Source organism: Pinus tabuliformis, chromosome 2_2 (genome assembly GCF_031772625.1).
Source record: "Pinus tabuliformis cultivar Carrire ecotype Pingquan chromosome 2_2, CPIR1, whole genome shotgun sequence".
Lineage (NCBI taxonomy): Eukaryota > Viridiplantae > Streptophyta > Pinopsida > Pinales > Pinaceae > Pinus > Pinus tabuliformis.
Window position 1 is genome coordinate 674732240 of NC_142300.1, and position 17634 is coordinate 674749873.

Below are 17634 nucleotides of genomic sequence, written 5' to 3' on the forward strand. Positions count from 1 at the left end.
GAAATCCTCTAATGACTGACACATGGGGCGCAAATCCAGTTTGAAACATTAATTAAAATCTAGGGAAATAGGAATCGGATCCTCTTTTGTTGTTCTGGCACCGTTTGAATAGCGGTGGCATTAGTGGCATTACAGGTGTCAATTTCCATTGCTGAAGATAATCGAATCTTGTGTGCCAGTTAGCAACTGCAGTAAAAAAAAATAGCTTCTCGGTTCCTGATTCTCTGCTATGACAGGTGTTCAGGTAGCGCCAATGTCGAGGTTCATTTGAGCATATCACGTTCTAACATGAAAGCTGTTACAAAAGCCTCAGATTATCAACCCTATCTATCACATCTAGAGCTTTAGTCCTATTGATGTCAAAGTCTAAGGTTGGTAGTGTAGAATGTCGCCTCAGTCCATTAAACTCATTCTTCGTGTTGGTAGTGGGAGAGTGACTATTGCTTTTGATCAGCTTACATGTAGATTCGTCAATGGATCTTAACTTAGCTGTATCAAACTCTTGACTTTTACTTATCCCAGGTGTCAATTTTTTGAAATTTACAGCTTTTAACATATCTCTCTCTGCCTCAGAAAGCTCAAGAAGAGGTTTATCCTGTCCATTTGCTGTCGGAGTTGGATTTTCTGGATTTGTCGCAGGGAGATTTGCAGTCCTTTTATTGGAGAACGTACAGGTGATTTAATAGGAGACTTGTTGCCATTGAAGCTGTTTTGGCTCGACTAACAAGATGATGAATCCACACAATCAGTTCAAAAATGTAATATTCTGTCCTCTCTTTCTCTGCATAGTGAAAAGTTTGAACGAGTGTCAACTCATTGTGTCCAGGTAACCTTCGATCCAAGGCAGATCCTGTGCTTGCCCACTCTCCAACCCATCCAAACCCATGATGTGCTTTGGTTGTATTGGTAGCAACTGGAACAAGCCACATTATATAGCAGTGATGTCTATTCCTTCAAATACATGAAGCGCTGCTTCGACATTTCCTCGCTGATATTCGAGTCGCCCCAGCAATGCTCTGGCTTCCTCATAGTTAAGAGAAAGTCCCTCTCGAAACAACCATAGAAATGCCTTAGCTATTATAGTACTTCGACCATATATTACTTCAACTCGAATTCTCCTTATGACCATGACAGATACCATTGTAGTGATACTTCTTATGATAGGCATCACTGTAGTTTTACCAAGACTTATTCTCTGTGATACACTGTAACAATACTGAAATGTATTCATAGTACCGAAGCTTATACTACTGTGATAGAACTGAGTCCTATTCACTGCACTAGAATCATTGAAATATCACTGAGTTGAGATTACTGTGGTCATGTGATTTATTGAATTGAGGTCACTGTAATAGCGCTGAACAAAGGTAACACCGAAACTGTATTGACATGGTGACTGAGTTAGCATCGAGACCCCTTTTCTTCTGCCTGTGGTAGTACCGAGATCCTTCTACTGTGCCTAATCCGAGCTCCTGAAGCATCCTCTCTGAGATTACACTGAACCTCTCACTGAGGTGTCACCGAGCAAGCCTTCACATTATATTTGTACCGAAATGCAGTACATGCGATTTCCCGTCAAATACTAAACCACAGCAAGCCGAATTAGGAGAATGTTGAAGTTCGGCTATAGGTTCCCATATATCTCGCTCTGGATCATATATTTCTGCTTTGGAAATAGACTACCTAGAATTGGTGAACCCACCTGCAACAATAATACTCTAATCCAGAACACAACAAGCAAACATTGTACGAGCAACCAACATTGATGCTCGTCTAGCCCACTTTCTGCATACATACACCATCTGGACAAGTTCCTTAAATCTGGCACATCCAACTGGAACCCAATAACATTCTTGGACTTTATCCCCACCATCAGATTTTCTTACAATTGGACTTTCTCTGGTGTCTGTCATGACCTCTTGAAGGGCTGGACAAATCCGGAAACTGATCATATTAATCTGTTGAAACAACAGCAACCTTCTTGTGCTGCAAATAACCTTCACTTGTATTGATTTCAGGGCAATCATTTGGATGAGACATTTGTTTAACCTTGGTTATATTTTGACCATGTTTTTCAGGTGTTAATGGGTTTCTATAACTGGATCTGCCCCTGCATTTCCTCTTACGTCCAGAAACAAATTCAAATACACAGATAAGCCCATCTGTCCAGAGCTCAGAGCTTGTTACCTTATTGCAATATACTCTGAAAAAGCATTTACACCTGTACAATTGTACATGAGGATTTGCCGTGCACATTTTAACAAACATTGACGCTCCAAGAAATATCGCATTGCAATTGTTTCCTAAAAATGATTCAATTCCATCTGTTGTAACAAGGGTCTCCTGTTTAAACGACCTGCTCACCAGGATATATATCTGGACCTCATCCAATGTCAGAAAAGAACTAAGCTGGAGAGCCATGTCCCTCAAATCGGATTTGATCTCTATACTATGCTTCCCAATGATTATTCGGGGACAGTTCACGGCCGATCTTGAATTTGAATCTGGAAGTTTGAAAAATGCTAATAAATTCAACAACCAACCATGATGTTCTCTCAAAGTCTGCATCAATGGCAGCCCATGCTTACGAACTTGAGCCATCCACTGTTGACCAGCATCATGCTTACCAAATAACTGTAGCTCTGTCCCAATTCTCTTCAACTGATACCAGACCGGTGATACATGTGTAAGTTTGGCACGAAATTTTATGGCCATGTTATAACCTTTACTATTCCAGGGCATAACATATGCAAGAACCATAGAATTAAAATGCCTGTGAGTAGTGTTCATTCAGGGCTTCTCTCAATATATTTGTGAAAATTAAATCTGCTTCCCGGAGCTAAGTGTGCAGAGATGAAGCCATAGCGCAATGTGAAGTAATTGACTTTAGTCACTGAACATAAAAAGATGAAGATTAGTATCCTATTCCAAAAATGCAGATGGCGCCCTCCAAATAGCTTTTTGCCTTTGATTGCTGATGATATTTCAAATTGTGCTTGTGCAGGGATAGGAGCGTTGAAGTTTGCTGCTGCCTTTTGAAGAGCTGGAGAACAAATTACATAATCTAAACAGCACATTAATGATTTCTTCTTCAAAACCCTGTTTTGAAGAAGAATCAATCTCATGTTGAGACGGAGTCTAACATTGGCTCCACTTGGGATGGCAGCTGCAGCTTCCTGGAGGTGCCAAGAACCGCAGAACTTTGGGAGAGCAGACCGTGCCTCCACCATTGGGCAATGGAGTCATCATCAACAAATCAACACAGCTGAAGACTTATTTTCACACTGAAACTGAACTCAAACAAACTAAAAGCCAACTGAAACAAGATGCTGCCCTTATAGCTGCTTATTTATGTACATAACCTATTCTAATCTGCTGTACAAACACTAGATCAGGTAATACTAAAATGCCATATTAACCATTCGAGTAAACCTGAAAATGAAGCCGTTTGAGAATGCTGCCACGAAGTCACAGATGCAATTGCTGGCAGCCCTTCATGCACATACTGAGCCCGGTCACGGAAAAGACAGCCTGATCTGTCCATCAGAGTGAAAAATATGTCCATATATGCTGCAATAGGATCACGGACACCGGCCTCTGTTGGCTGCCCCAACTCTGCAATGCATACTTCCAGCTGCACATTGTCAATGTATACCTCTATAGGCAAGTCTGTTATTGCTTGTTTCGATGGAGGAAGGATTTCCAAGAACTTTTTAGGGTCTTGGAAATCATAAGACTGAATTTGCTCATCGATATACTGAATTTCATTTTCAACTCTTTCAACAACTAACTCATAAAATCTAGTTTTGCCTTCAAGATGAAGCTTCGGAGATTTCACACATTGAAGGAAAATACTGAAAAATTCTTCATTAATTTCAATACCTGCTAACATCTCTCTAACTCCATCTAGAACTTCACAAAGTGCAGGGTCTGCCACATACCCTACCATTGCATGAACATATCAACAGGCACTGGAATGTCTGAATCAAGTTGGAGTCACCAGGTGAATGATTCAGCCTTTCAAGTGTCTGATCGTTGTCCACTATCAACAATCAGATCTGAACTTGATTTATGTACTGGGGTAAAGTGTCAAATGAAGTGTTTGTTTTCACAAGCTCACGGAGATTGACTGAAGCAGCGTTTATCTACTAACGCTGATGTAAAACAAGAGCGTTTTCGAAGGCTTCTGGCGTAACTTCAGGCTCCGTCTAAGACTTACGAAACAAACACATCAATCAACAAACAAGTTTGTTCTCCCCAGTATGGTCGCCACTATGTTAGCGCTTGAGATTTCACCCTAGGCTGAGGAAGGTAAACCTTCAAGGCTACATCAAACCATTTCACCTCGTAGCTAGCCCTACGAGGTATGAGAAGGCTCTCTCGGGTCAGATTCGGTAGATCTTTCAATATAATTAGGCTGACCAATTAGGATCAAAGATATTAGGCTAGTAAATTTGATAGGGGGTTTGATTTGATGATTTGTGGGGTTTTTTTTAATGGAATGACGGGGCTTTTCTGGGCTACATGGGCAAAATCACAGCTTCAAACAGAGAAATATAATGACTACATAGGTTATCAACAGAGGCAAGGTAGGCATGCAATTTAACACCAAATCTGGTTTCAAACGGGATGGCAAGACTGGTGAGGAGTTAAGGAGGGCAGACAATAACTCTGAATCCTCCTTAAACAGTAGAAAACATCGAATGCGAACAAACTTATAGGAGGAGCATATAATACTATGAATTCCTACCTAATCACTTCATTTGTTCAGCTTGAAAGGGTCATGAAATGAAATGGAATATAACTGATTACATATGAGACAAAGGGAAAAACTTATGCTAAATCAACATACCACATGAATCTCAGCAAACAGAGCTGTGAAATTCCATTAAATTCTCTGCAGAAAACTGTACAATACAAAGCTCTCTGCTTCTCCAGCAGCTCCCAGCGCTCAGAAAAAACTCTCCCTCCTTCACCCTTTCTCTCCACTAATGAATTTTTAATACAATAAATCAAATACATGCTACCCAGGCAAAACAAATTGACCCCAAAAATCCTCTGCGCTGTTACAATTACAATTACAAAAATTAGAAATGGGCGTTCCATCTATGCTAAAGATAGAACAGTATTTCCCTGAAATCCTCTAATGACTGACACATGGGGCGCAAATCCAGTTTGAAACATTAATTAAAATCTAGGGAAATAGGAATCGAATCCTCTTTTGTTGTTCTGGCACCGTTTGAATAGCGGTGGCATTAGTGGCATTACAGGTGTCAATTTCCATTGCTGAAGATAATCGAATCTTGTGTGCCAGTTTGCAACTGCAGTAAAAAAAAATAGCTTATCGGTTCCTGATTCTCTGCTATGACAGGTGTTCAGGTAGCGCCAATGTCGAGGTTCATTTGAGCATATCACGTTCTAACATGAAAGCTGTTACAAAAGCCTCAGATTATCAACCCTATCTATCACATCTAGAGCTTTAGTCCTATTGATGTCAAAGTCTAAGGTTGGTAGTGTAGAATGTCGCCTCAGTCCATTAAACTCATTCTTCGTGTTGGTAGTGGGAGAGTGACTATTGCTTTTGATCAGCTTACATGTAGATTCGTCAATGGATCTTAACTTAGCTGTATCAAACTCTTGACTTTTACTTATCCCAGGTGTCAATTTTCTGAAATTTACAGCTTTTAACATATCTCTCTCTGCCTCAGAAAGCTCAAGAAGAGGTTTATCTTGTCCATTTGCTGTCGGAGTTGGATTTTCTGGATTTGTCGCAGGGAGATTTGTAGTTCTTTTATTGGAGAACGTACAGGTGATTTAATAGGAGACTTGTTGCCATTGAAGCTGTTTTGGCTCGACTAACAAGATGATGAAGCCACACAATCAGTTCAAAAATGTAATATTCTGTCCTCTCTTTCTCTGCATAGTGAAAAGTTTGAACGAGTGTCAACTCATTGTGTCCAGGTAACCTTCGATCCAAGGCAGATCCTGTGCTTGCCCACTCTCCAACCCATCCAAACCCATGATGTGCTTTGGTTGTATTGGTAGCAACTGGAACAAGCCACGTTATATAGCAGTGATGTCTATTCCTTCAAATACATGAAGCGCTGCTTCGACATTTCCTCGCTGATATTCGAGTCGCCCCAGCAATGCTCTGGCTTCCTCATAGTTAAGAGAAAGTCCCTCTCGAAACAACCATAGAAATGCCTTAGCTATTATAGTACTTCGACCATATATTACTTCAACTCGAATTCTCCTTATGACCATGACAGATACCATTGTAGTGATACTTCTTATGATAGGCATCACTGTAGTTTTACCAAGACTTATTCTCTGTGATACACTGTAACAATACTGAAATGTATTCATAGTACCGAAGCTTATACTACTGTGATAGAACTGAGTCCTATTCACTGCACTAGAATCATTGAAATATCACTGAGTTGAGATTACTGTGGTCATGTGATTTATTGAATTGAGGTCACTGTAATAGCGCTGAACAAAGGTAACACCGAAACTGTATTGACATGGTGACTGAGTTAGCATCGAGACCCCTTTTCTTCTGCCTGTGGTAGTACCGAGATCCTTCTACTGTGCCTAATCCGAGCTCCTGAAGCATCCTCTCTGAGATTACACTGAACCTCTCACTGAGGTTTCACCGAGCAAGCCTTCACATTATATTTGTACCGAAATGCAGTACATGCGATTTCCCGTCAAATACTAAACCACAGCAAGCCGAATTAGGAGAATGTTGAAGTTCGGCTATAGGTTCCCATATATCTCGCTCTGGATCATATATTTCTGCTTTGGAAATAGACTACCTAGAATTGGTGAACCCACCTGCAACAATAATACTCTAATCCAGAACACAACAAGCAAACATTGTACGAGCAACCAACATTGATGCTCGTCTAGCCCACTTTCTGCATACATACACCATCTGGACAAGTTCCTTAAATCTGGCACATCCGACTGGAACCCAATAACATTCTTGGACTTTATCCCCACCATCAGATTTTCTTACAATTGGACTTTCTCTGGTGTCTGTCATGACCTCTTGAAGGGCTGGACAAATCCGGAAACTGATCATATTAATCTGTTGAAACAACAGCAACCTTCTTGTGCTGCAAATAACCTTCACTTGTATTGATCTCAGGGCAATCATTTGGATGAGACATTTGTTTAACCTTGGTTATATTTTGACCATGTTTTTCAGGTGTTAATGGGTTTCTATAACTGGACCTGCCCCTGCATTTCCTCTTACGTCCAGAAACAAATTCAAATACACAGATAAGCCCATCTGTCTAGAGCTCAGAGCTTGTTACCTTATTGCAATATACTCTGAAAAAGCATTTACACCTGTACAATTGTACATGAGGATTTGCCGTGCACATTTTAACAAACATTGACGCTCCAAGAAATATCGCATTGCAATTGTTTCCTAAAAATGATTCAATTCCATCTGTTGTAACAAGGGTCTCCTGTTTAAAAGACCTGCTCACCAGGATATATATCTGGACCTCATCCAATGCCAGAAAAGAACTAAGCTGGAGAGCCATGTCCCTCAAATCGGATTTGATCTCTATACTATGCTTCCCAATGATTATTCGGGGACAGTTCACGGCCGATCTTGAATTTGAATCTGGAAGTTTGAAAAATGCTAATAAATTCAACAACCAACCATGATGTTCTCTCAAAGTCTGCATCAATGGCAGCCCATGCTTACGAACTTGAGCCATCCACTGTTGACCAGCATCATGCTTACCAAATAACTGTAGCTCTGTCCCAATTCTCTTCAACTGATACCAGACCGGTGATACATGTGTAAGTTTGGCACGAAATTTTATGGCCATGTTATAACCTTTACTATTCCAGGGCATAACATATGCAAGAACCATAGAATTAAAATGCCTGTGAGTAGTGTTCATTCAGGGCTTCTCTCAATATATTGGTGAAAATTAAATCTGCTTCCCGGAGCTAAGTGTGCAGAGATGAAGCCATAGCGCAATGTGAAGTAATTGACTTTAGTTACTGAACATAAAAATATGAAGATTAGTATCCTATTCCAAAAATGCAGATGGCGCCCTCCAAATAGCTTTTTGCCTTTGATTGCTGATGATATTTCAAATTGTGCTTGTGCAGGGATAGGAGCGTTGAAGTTTGCTGCTGCCTTTTGAAGAGCTGGAGAACAAATTACATAATCTAAACAGCACATTAATGATTTCTTCTTCAAAACCCTGTTTTGAAGAAGAATCAATCTCATGTTGAGACGGAGTCTAACAAGTCTTTATTAATATCAACATTCAATTTATAGACTTTTCTACCCTGTGCACTCAGCTACAGGGGCCCACGCACTCAACTGCAGACTTGCCAAGGTCTCCACGCATTCAGCTGCATGATCCTTCCCCTTTCGTCTAAGTACAGGAAACAAAGCTTTCCTCCCTTAGCACTTGGCCAAAACCACAATATTCACCAAAAGTTACTTCCTAAGACTGACTATGACTCAACTATATAAATTTTTTTTCAATAAAATACCATGGTCTGCGAACCATGGGTGAGTTTCAAAACTGACCTATTACTTACCCAAACAAGGGGCTAAAGCCCCTTTGACTCCTACTTAGCTATGCGCTCTGCATTCACATTTTGTGGAGACTTTACATTCTTTACAAAATTCTTCTCAAAAATTGATTAAACTAACCCAAAACTGACCCTAGGGACCCTATCCCAACAGGCCCCCAACACATATATGGTGAATCATCCTCGAGTCACTCAGTTGGCTTCTCTACATTTTGGCATAGCTCACTAAAATCTTGCTTCAATGCTTCTAGATCTGTGATTCCTTGTACTGCAACCTGCTTCACCTCTTCGACCAACTTTTTTGTAGTTGGTCCCTTTGCTGCCAAACTCATGGTCCTCTGAGTCTACTACAAAGCTTTTAGTTTCTCCTGAATGGTTTGAGAAATCTGGCTAGGCTCCTTTGTCCAAGGTTGAATTTGAGCCTTTAACACTGATCCTTTTTGTTGCAATTCCTGAACTTGTGCCTATAGCAACTTCCCTTCCTATAGGCGCACGAAGCGCTGGACTGGCGCCAATGCGCACGCAGTTGACTTGATCTCATCATATTTCTGCTGGACTTCTCTGATTTCTATACTTAATCACTGATGGTTTGGGTCCCCCTGCAAAGTGTCCCATAACTCCATGGAGTGGTTAAAAAGGAAGTCACAGCCTTTAACTGCCTTCTCCAGAGTAGCCATGTGCTCCTTGATGGCTGTGTCGCACTGCTCCCTGACCTTAGGTAGATTAGTTGGCTGTAGCTTCAACTGTAATTCTATTATCTTCATCTAGAAATCAAACGTGACTCGGCCTATCTCATCTTTTGATGCTCGAACTGTGGTCGCCAATTTTCGGACCTTCGCTGTAGTTGCGGCGTCTTCCGGAATATGTAACTCTAGCACTGAATTGCACGCATGTGTAATTGTTGTCTCCAGGCTTTGACTTCGTGCTTGCAGGTCTTCCTTTTCCTTCAGTGCCTAAGCCTTCTCTGTGAATATCTGCTGATTATTGACTTTGAATTATCTTATCATTGCAAGCACGGGCTCCTCTCTAATCCTAAGCTCATTCGATACCCCTTGACGTAGCGCATGGAGGGTCTAAATTGGCAGTGTGGTTAAGTTCACCCCAATGTATTTGACTGTACCCAACATAGCACAGTCTTCCTCTAATTCCACATGGACTGATCCTTCTGATAAGGGTATAACTCTAACGTCCAGAGTCTGTTCTAGCTCCAAGACTTTCTCACTCCCTTGCGCCAGGCTCACTTGCACCTCGCTCGCTTTCCCAACGCTCACTTGAATTTAGCTTGTTTGGATCTGTAGCTCATGCAGATCCTTCTGGATGCTCCCTACCATCTGCATATACTGTTGTTCAAATTTCTTCCACAACTCTGTTGTGGTGTCCCTTATTTTGTCACTAATCTCATCTAAATCCCCTTCTGTGAGGACCATCGAGTCAATACACACTTGTTTATCTGATTTTTTTCTTCCTGGGCTCGACAGTTATATCCTTACTACGCTTCTTCAATGTGAAGGGAGTGCTCTGTTGCTCTCCCCCACCTCCTTCCTACTCTGATTGTTCCTACTCATCTATATGCTGGGAAGACGATTCTTCACCTTCTTTTTTTCCAGTGCACTTTGTTTCATCACGCTCTTTCATAGCGCGCTCCTTCTCAGCAACTGCTTTAGCAACAACTTATTTCTTTTTCTAATCAGCCAAAGCTCACGCTTCTTTTTGTGCTGCTTCTTTCTGCCTTTGTGCGACTGTTGTCTGCATAGCAGAGCTTCTGCCACCTTTACTGGTACCTTCTCCAACGTCCATGGGTTCACACCACTCTACTAGCCAACTGCCCACAATCTCTTTCACATCTATTTTTGAGAGTAAGTATGGTAGCTTGTGCCATATATGTTTAGGGTCCTTCTATTCCCTAATTTATGCATTGTGGAAATTAGCCTTGAACTTCGCGAAGGCCTTCAACTGCTCAAACAAGGTTGGGGACAACCTTGGCCACTGACTGATTACTGTCTGGAGATCCATTTCCATTAATATCCAGAAGATCTTCGATTATTTGATCCACTCTAGATCCTTTGTCAACCACAAAGAAGCAAATTTTGCTACCTCTGGTAACTCTTCTGCGTGTGGAGGAAGCTAACTATCCTACAACAATCACCATGCTACTAAGACAATGAGCAATGGGAGCCAGGCATAATGAAATGATTTATTGTCCCCCTATGCTTCGCAATAGTTCATGAGGAACTCCTTACACAAGTATTGTGCTCGGTTATATTGTACTCCCTTCACACACTCGGTAGCCAATGAAACTACTAGATCTGAAACTTCGTCCATGTGACATTTCCTCATAATCTTCCCTTCTAAGATTTGGGTGGAAAACTGTACCGCCTAGTCCTGGATGGAGAAGATGGAATATCCGCGTGACTTATTGACTAACCCAAATTCAACCTTCATCTTATCGGCCAAATCCTTCTCTCCACTTTTCCCTCCAAAGTCCTTAGCAGGGTCCACCCCTTTATAGGGCAGCTTCGTAATCTGATGGGTGAGCATATCCATGATCAGGATGGGTTCCTCAAGACAAAAGAACCCAACATACACTAGCGTGAGAAAATAGTGCACAGAAAGCGTGTTAATAATCGACCTGTGAAAATGTGGTATAAAGAGCATATGCAGCAATCTGGCCTGCTCGACACCTCCAACCCATTTCATGGGTTCCAACCATGTAACCCCGGTTTCTTTGTAATAAATCTTCTTCATGTATTTGTGAGTAGCCAAATGAGGGAATTTCTCATGGTCCGTGAGATCCCAATCCTCCATCTTCAATACTGGAATGCATGCTAAGACCACACCTTCAAATTCAACATGTTTTGGTAATAGGGGTGTCGAAACCTTAAACTTTCCGGAATCAGGGTCTTTCGTTACTTTCGTTGTCCTTTTCTATGGAGGGATATAGTTCAAGAGTCGTATGCTAGGTTTTCCTTCCTCAGCTTCCAATTCCTACACTCCCTGGAATTCCTCTTCCTCCAAGTCCACAACTTTCTTCGACTGCTTATCCTTCTTCTCCTTTTGTCGAACCTCCGAGTTCCTCCTCAGTGACTACCTCACCGGTAAAAACTTCTACTTTTCTTTTGCAGCCAATTTCTTTGGCCTAGGCAACCTCAGCGCCATAGGCATAGTGGGCATAGCTTCCATAGATAAAAATTCATGACCTTCTGACTAGGAAGTCACAGCTTCCGAACTGACTGGCTCAGACATCTTGGCAAGGGTGATCTTCTGGTTCCACTTAGGTAAGGTTGCAAATGTTGGGCTGGAAACTAAGTCCTCCCATACAATTTGATTCATGTAGCTAGAACAAGAGGGCTCATACACAGTCGTCACAATGCAAAGTGTTCTTCGGAGGACTGGCAAGCCATATTTATAAGATGTTTTGAATTCAAATATGATCATTCCCTCCAATTTTTTATCATAAATGCATTTGTGGCGGCAGATCTCCAAATATTTTTGCCATAAATGGAACCTACCCACTCCTCTTAACATAATTTTTTCCATCACATCATGAATAGTGACTCCAACAACTACTTTTTGACCCATCTATGTGGTACCATCCTCCATGACATAGCTCGTCTAGCACAGTCTCATCTGTCGCACTCCTATCTCTCATCGTGCAACTTCTCTACTATGTATTCCTCCTCTTCGAGTAGCGTAGTTTATAGTCCCGCAATCCCTTATAGCTGCCTATATTACTAAGACTATCTTGCTACCAAATAGTCATTGTGCAAGGGTAGGATCCTCTGTATATAACTTTAGCTTACTTCCATTCACTTTTCGAGGGAATGGCTCCCCATTAAGTTTCGTGAGAAGAAATGTGCCACCATCTGTGATCTCTTTAACAACGTATGGCCCGAGCCAATGCATTTGAAATTTCCTTGGAAATTTTGTGAACTTGCTTTCATATAGTAGCACTAAATCATCCACCTTGAAAGTACGCAACTTAATGTACCTATCATGCCATGCATTCTCACGTTCCTTTTGTACTTGTTGGTGAAATCCTACAAGAAAGCAATCCTCTTCTAACTCCATCAGTTGCATGAGCCATTCCTCCAAGGTCTCGCGATCTACCATCTCCATCAAAGCTGCAATATGTAAACTTGGCACGATATATACCATCTCCGTCAAAGCTGCAATACATAAAATTGGCATGATATACTCCATTGGAATCACCACTTCAATCCCATAGACTAGCCTAAACAATTTTTGGCCTGTCAACTTCTTGAAGGCCGTCCTATATGCCCATAGCACTGCTAGTACACACATATCCCAGCTATTTCTCTACATATTGCATACCTTCGTCAACACATTCTCCAAGATCTTGTTAAACGCTTCCATCGTTCCATTTGCCTGCGGGTGATAGGGCGTGATATTTTGATGATACACCTAAAATTCTTCAAGCATCAGGCTGATAGTTTCATTCAAGAAATGTGTACCCCTATCACTCATCAAGATCTTAGGGCATCCAAACCATGTTAAGACATATTGAAACAAAAACTTTGTTGTTGTGGTAGCTATAAAATCCTTCACTGTCTGCGCTTCTACCCATCTGGTTAAATACTCTATTACAGTGATGATATACCGCGCACCCATCTTCTTTCTTAGTGATTATATTGGACCTATGAAATCAATGGCCCAATTGTCAAAGACCTGCAATGAAACCTAAGAATTTAAAGGTATTTCATCCCTTCGCGAAGGCTTCCCCATCTGTTAGCAAGCATCGCATGCCTTGTAGTATGCCTTAGAATCCCTATGTAAGGTCGGCCACCATAATCCAACACGCAGAATCTTCTGCGTTGTCGCTTTTCCTATTGAAATACTTGGATAGCCATTTAAATTTAGGAAGTTATAGAAACATATCATTATTTGTTTTTGTAATAGTAAATTCTAATATGTATGACTTATATCTTGTTATGACTAAGGTTTTGTAGATGACCTCAAAATAAATAAAACTTATTTGTTGTTTACAAGACATATTTTAAAATGAAATAAAACTTATTTCAAGAGTCTTATTTCTGTTTTTTAATTGAACCTTAATATAAGGAATTGATTGAAATACTTAAAAGAGTTGACCATACAATGTTATATGGGTGGGTCACAAAAATTCCCATATATATATTTTCTATAATAATATGGATGACTTTAGAATTCAAATAATTTTTCTTTTTCTTTTCAATTGTGGCTCATGGTCACTAAGTGGTTGCTACATCCACGGGTAATAATCTGGGTAGATCCACTTGAAGGGATCTACCCACTGGCTTATCTGGTCGGGCCTAACCCTAAGGGCGTCAAGGATATTTATCTGTTCGGGCCTAACCCCAAGGGCGTCGAGGATATTTGAGCTTGTGACCTCCCAATTGGCAAGGTACTTAGCAACGAGAACGCAACCAATTGAGTTATTCCTTAGAGCTTAGAATTTAAATAATTTATTATTAAAATTATTGTAATAATATGGTATATTGATTGCAGTAAAAGGAACTTCCTACAAGCCAATATGAAGCATATTTGTAATTCTTTCCATGCTCAATATTAAATGGATACATGATATATTTTAATTCATTTTAAGTATTGCAGTGACTTGTATCATAGTAATATTGCACTTATTTTGTTAGTCTGTGAAACTAGAAATATTCAAAATTGTTATTTTGTAAAATTTTACTTCTTGAATGTTCTTAATTGCATGTTTGAAGATAAATAATTGATTGAAATACTTGGATAGCCAAGTAAATTTATGAAGGCCTTCATAAAAGTATATAAAATTAATGAAACATATCATTAATTATTTTTTTAGTATGTTAAATTCCAATACATATGACTTACATCATGTTATGACTAAGCTCTTGTAGATGACCTCAAAAGAAGTAAAATTGAATAAAAAATATTTTTTGTTTACAAGACATCTTTTAAAATTGAATAAAGCTTATTTCAATGCTATTTTTTTAATTGAACCCTAAGATAAGGAATTAATTGAAATACTTAAAAGGGTTCACCATACAATGGTATTTGGGTGGGTGGAAAAAATTTGCATATATATATATATATATTTGGTGCAATATGGATGACTTTAGAATTCAAATAATATATTATTAAAAATAATTGTAATAACATACATTGATTGCACTAAAAGACACTTTCTACCATGTGGGCTTCACTCAATGAATCTCTTATATATCCTGTGTGTTCGTGGCATACTCAAAAATACCCCTAATTTGACTACATATTGGAAAATACCCCTAAAAAACACATTATTTAAACCCCTACCAATATGAACCCAATACAACTTCCCAATTTAGAAAACCCCTAATGTCACTAGATATTGTAGGTATCCATTTTTTCATTAACATTTTTTATACCCCTTTATATTTTTTCATTACCTTTGAGCTCCATTTCCTTTACCTGCCAATAAAAAAATCCTTTACCCCCTAATATATCTTCAATATATTATCGCAGTTTTTCCTTAATATATATCCCCCGATATAAACAAATGTGGTATGGTATTTCTCCCTTAGTGAAGCCCTCATGCTTTCTACAAGGCAAGATGACGTATATCTGTAATTATTTCCATGCTAAATACTAAATAGATACATAAGGTATTTTAGTTCATTTTAAGTATCAAAGTGACTTGCATCATAGTAAGATTGTACTTATTTTTTAGTATAAAAAACCAGAAAGTTTCATAATTGTTATTTTGTAAAATTTTACTTCTTGAATGTTTTTAATTGAAGGTCATAAGATTCAAGGAGTAGATTGAAATACTTTGATAACCAAGTAAATATAGGAAAGTTCATAAAATTATATAAAATCTTCAGAACATGTATCATTAATTATTTTTTGGTATATTAAATTCCAACACATATGGCTTATATCATGTGATGACTAAGCTTTGGTAAATGACCTCAAATAAAATAGAATTGAACAAAACATATTTGTTGTTTACATAACATCTTTTCAAATTGAATAAAACTTATTTCAATCTGTTGATGATACTGGACCCACCAACATGTAAGGGGATCTCCCCGGTAAGAAGTCCCAATTATACCTTAGATCGTTTGGTGTAGGAGTCCCAGTAGTGGTTCGTAAGGTAATGCCTTGACTGCGATGTCACACAGAGGCAAGTAAGATGACTTTGTCAGTAGAAAGGGTGTGACTGTTGCAATGAGTAAAGGAAGGTGTATGAGAGGTTCTAACACAGGTGGGTTGAGATGAGGGTGAAGGTGAGTTCCAGGTTGAAAGGGATTCATCCCAACTCGGCTAGGAACACACAACACACATGACATACACAGCGTCTGGTGGAGAAGTCCACTAGGATGTGGTAGCCACAACATACAAGGTAAGATAACATGTACAACACTCATGGATCGGTCCGAACGAGTGCAACGGTTGCTACAACAAGGTTCATGTGAAAGGCATATATGATGTCTGGTAGAGCAATCGACATGGATGGGAAAATGTTAACAACATATACAACACATTTCCATTAATAGATTATGCATTACAAAAAATGAATCAGTTTAGATGTAGAACACAAGTTAAAGAAACATGCATTACAAGTGTTAAAGATCAGTCTTACAAAAGATACAATACATGTGTGAAAACGTGTTGGATCTTATTATATAAAGAAGTGTAAGTTCCAATCATACAATACATCCATGTAAACTTGCTAGCCCTAACAGTGGAATGTTACAACCACATCCGCCTACTCCTCCAAAGAGATGAACTAGCTCTGTGAAGTGGAGAAGCCAAGGCGCATTACAATACTTTGCAAGTTCTTTCCAAGAATAGTCTTACCAGAAGCTTGGATGACCAAAAACCTATATAATGAGTTATGAGGGACTATTTATAGCAAAGGGTGGGGTGACCCTTGAAATTCCCCTTTTTGATAGTTCAACTACCCTCATGACTCTTCACCTACTCTATGAATGTTACATCCAACTATTGACACTTGACTTACACTTGACATGACTCAACATTACAATGCACATGTACTCATGTGAGACAACATGGATTGAGCAAGCCTTGCAAGACATCATTGACACTCGGTCCACTGTGATGAGACCAACTCTTTGACATGCTTGTGATGGTGAAGGTGGTGAGTTGATGCCAAGCTTGGTCATCCATGATGGTGTGCATGCATCTCGTGGTGACATCTTCCTGAAGCGAACTCTTGCCTTTGTTACAACTGGTGCATTGGTTTGGTCCCCTTTCATCCAACTCGTCTGCTAACATGCGCATGGTCTTCTTGGGTGCGGCGAAACTAGCAACACACTGATGCATAGTGTTCGCATTGATCTTCAACTATGTGTTGGTGGCCATGCGTGCCAACTTGCCAAAGTACATGTTCAGCTCCAGTTGGACTTTCTTTCTTGTCTTCATCTCGGTGAGTGTTTTGAATGGGTTGGATTGCATGCATGGGCATAATGACATGCATGATGATGAATCCCTTACATGCGATCAACAACACTACTCACCATGTCTACGCCATGTTAGCTGCTGGGATGGATCTTTAACTTGTACGAGTGCAGTTTCATTTGTGGGTGCACATTATGCCCACTTTTGTTCCTGTTCTTGCTGAAAATCATTCGTCTTCCTGTGTAGCTTCATGTTCTTCCTGAGTTGCTGCTTCAGCACATGTCAACAACGTTCCTCTTGCATTCATTTCATCTGCTACATTCGATGTATTCACTGTGTTAGGTATATTCGTTATGTTCGGTATGCTGCCTTTAGCTGTTGCTCATGATGCTACTTGTTGTGATATCTTGATTTTCTTGTCTATGAACAACTTGATATCTTCGTGAGTAGGCGAGCTCATAGACATTTGATCGACTACATCTCCAGGTGTGCTCTGAACGGTGTGTTTGACTCTGCTCTCTTGGGAACCATTGTACCTGTAATGCTGAGAGGCAGATGAACACCTACAATACCTGGAGTCATGGCAACACTCATGGCAAGTAATCTATTAGTCGAAAACCAAAATGAACTTGAGAATTTACTTGCAACATACCTGTGTGAATTATCATGAAGGTT

The 17634-nt window shown here is 39.8% G+C and overlaps 1 pseudogene; it reads right to left on the reverse strand.

Moving 5' to 3' along the window:
- Window positions 1-298: 298 nt before the first annotated feature.
- LOC149194449 (protein PSK SIMULATOR 1 pseudogene) lies at window positions 299-929 on the reverse strand (annotated as a pseudogene).
- Between the last annotated feature and the right edge of the window lie 16705 nt (window positions 930-17634).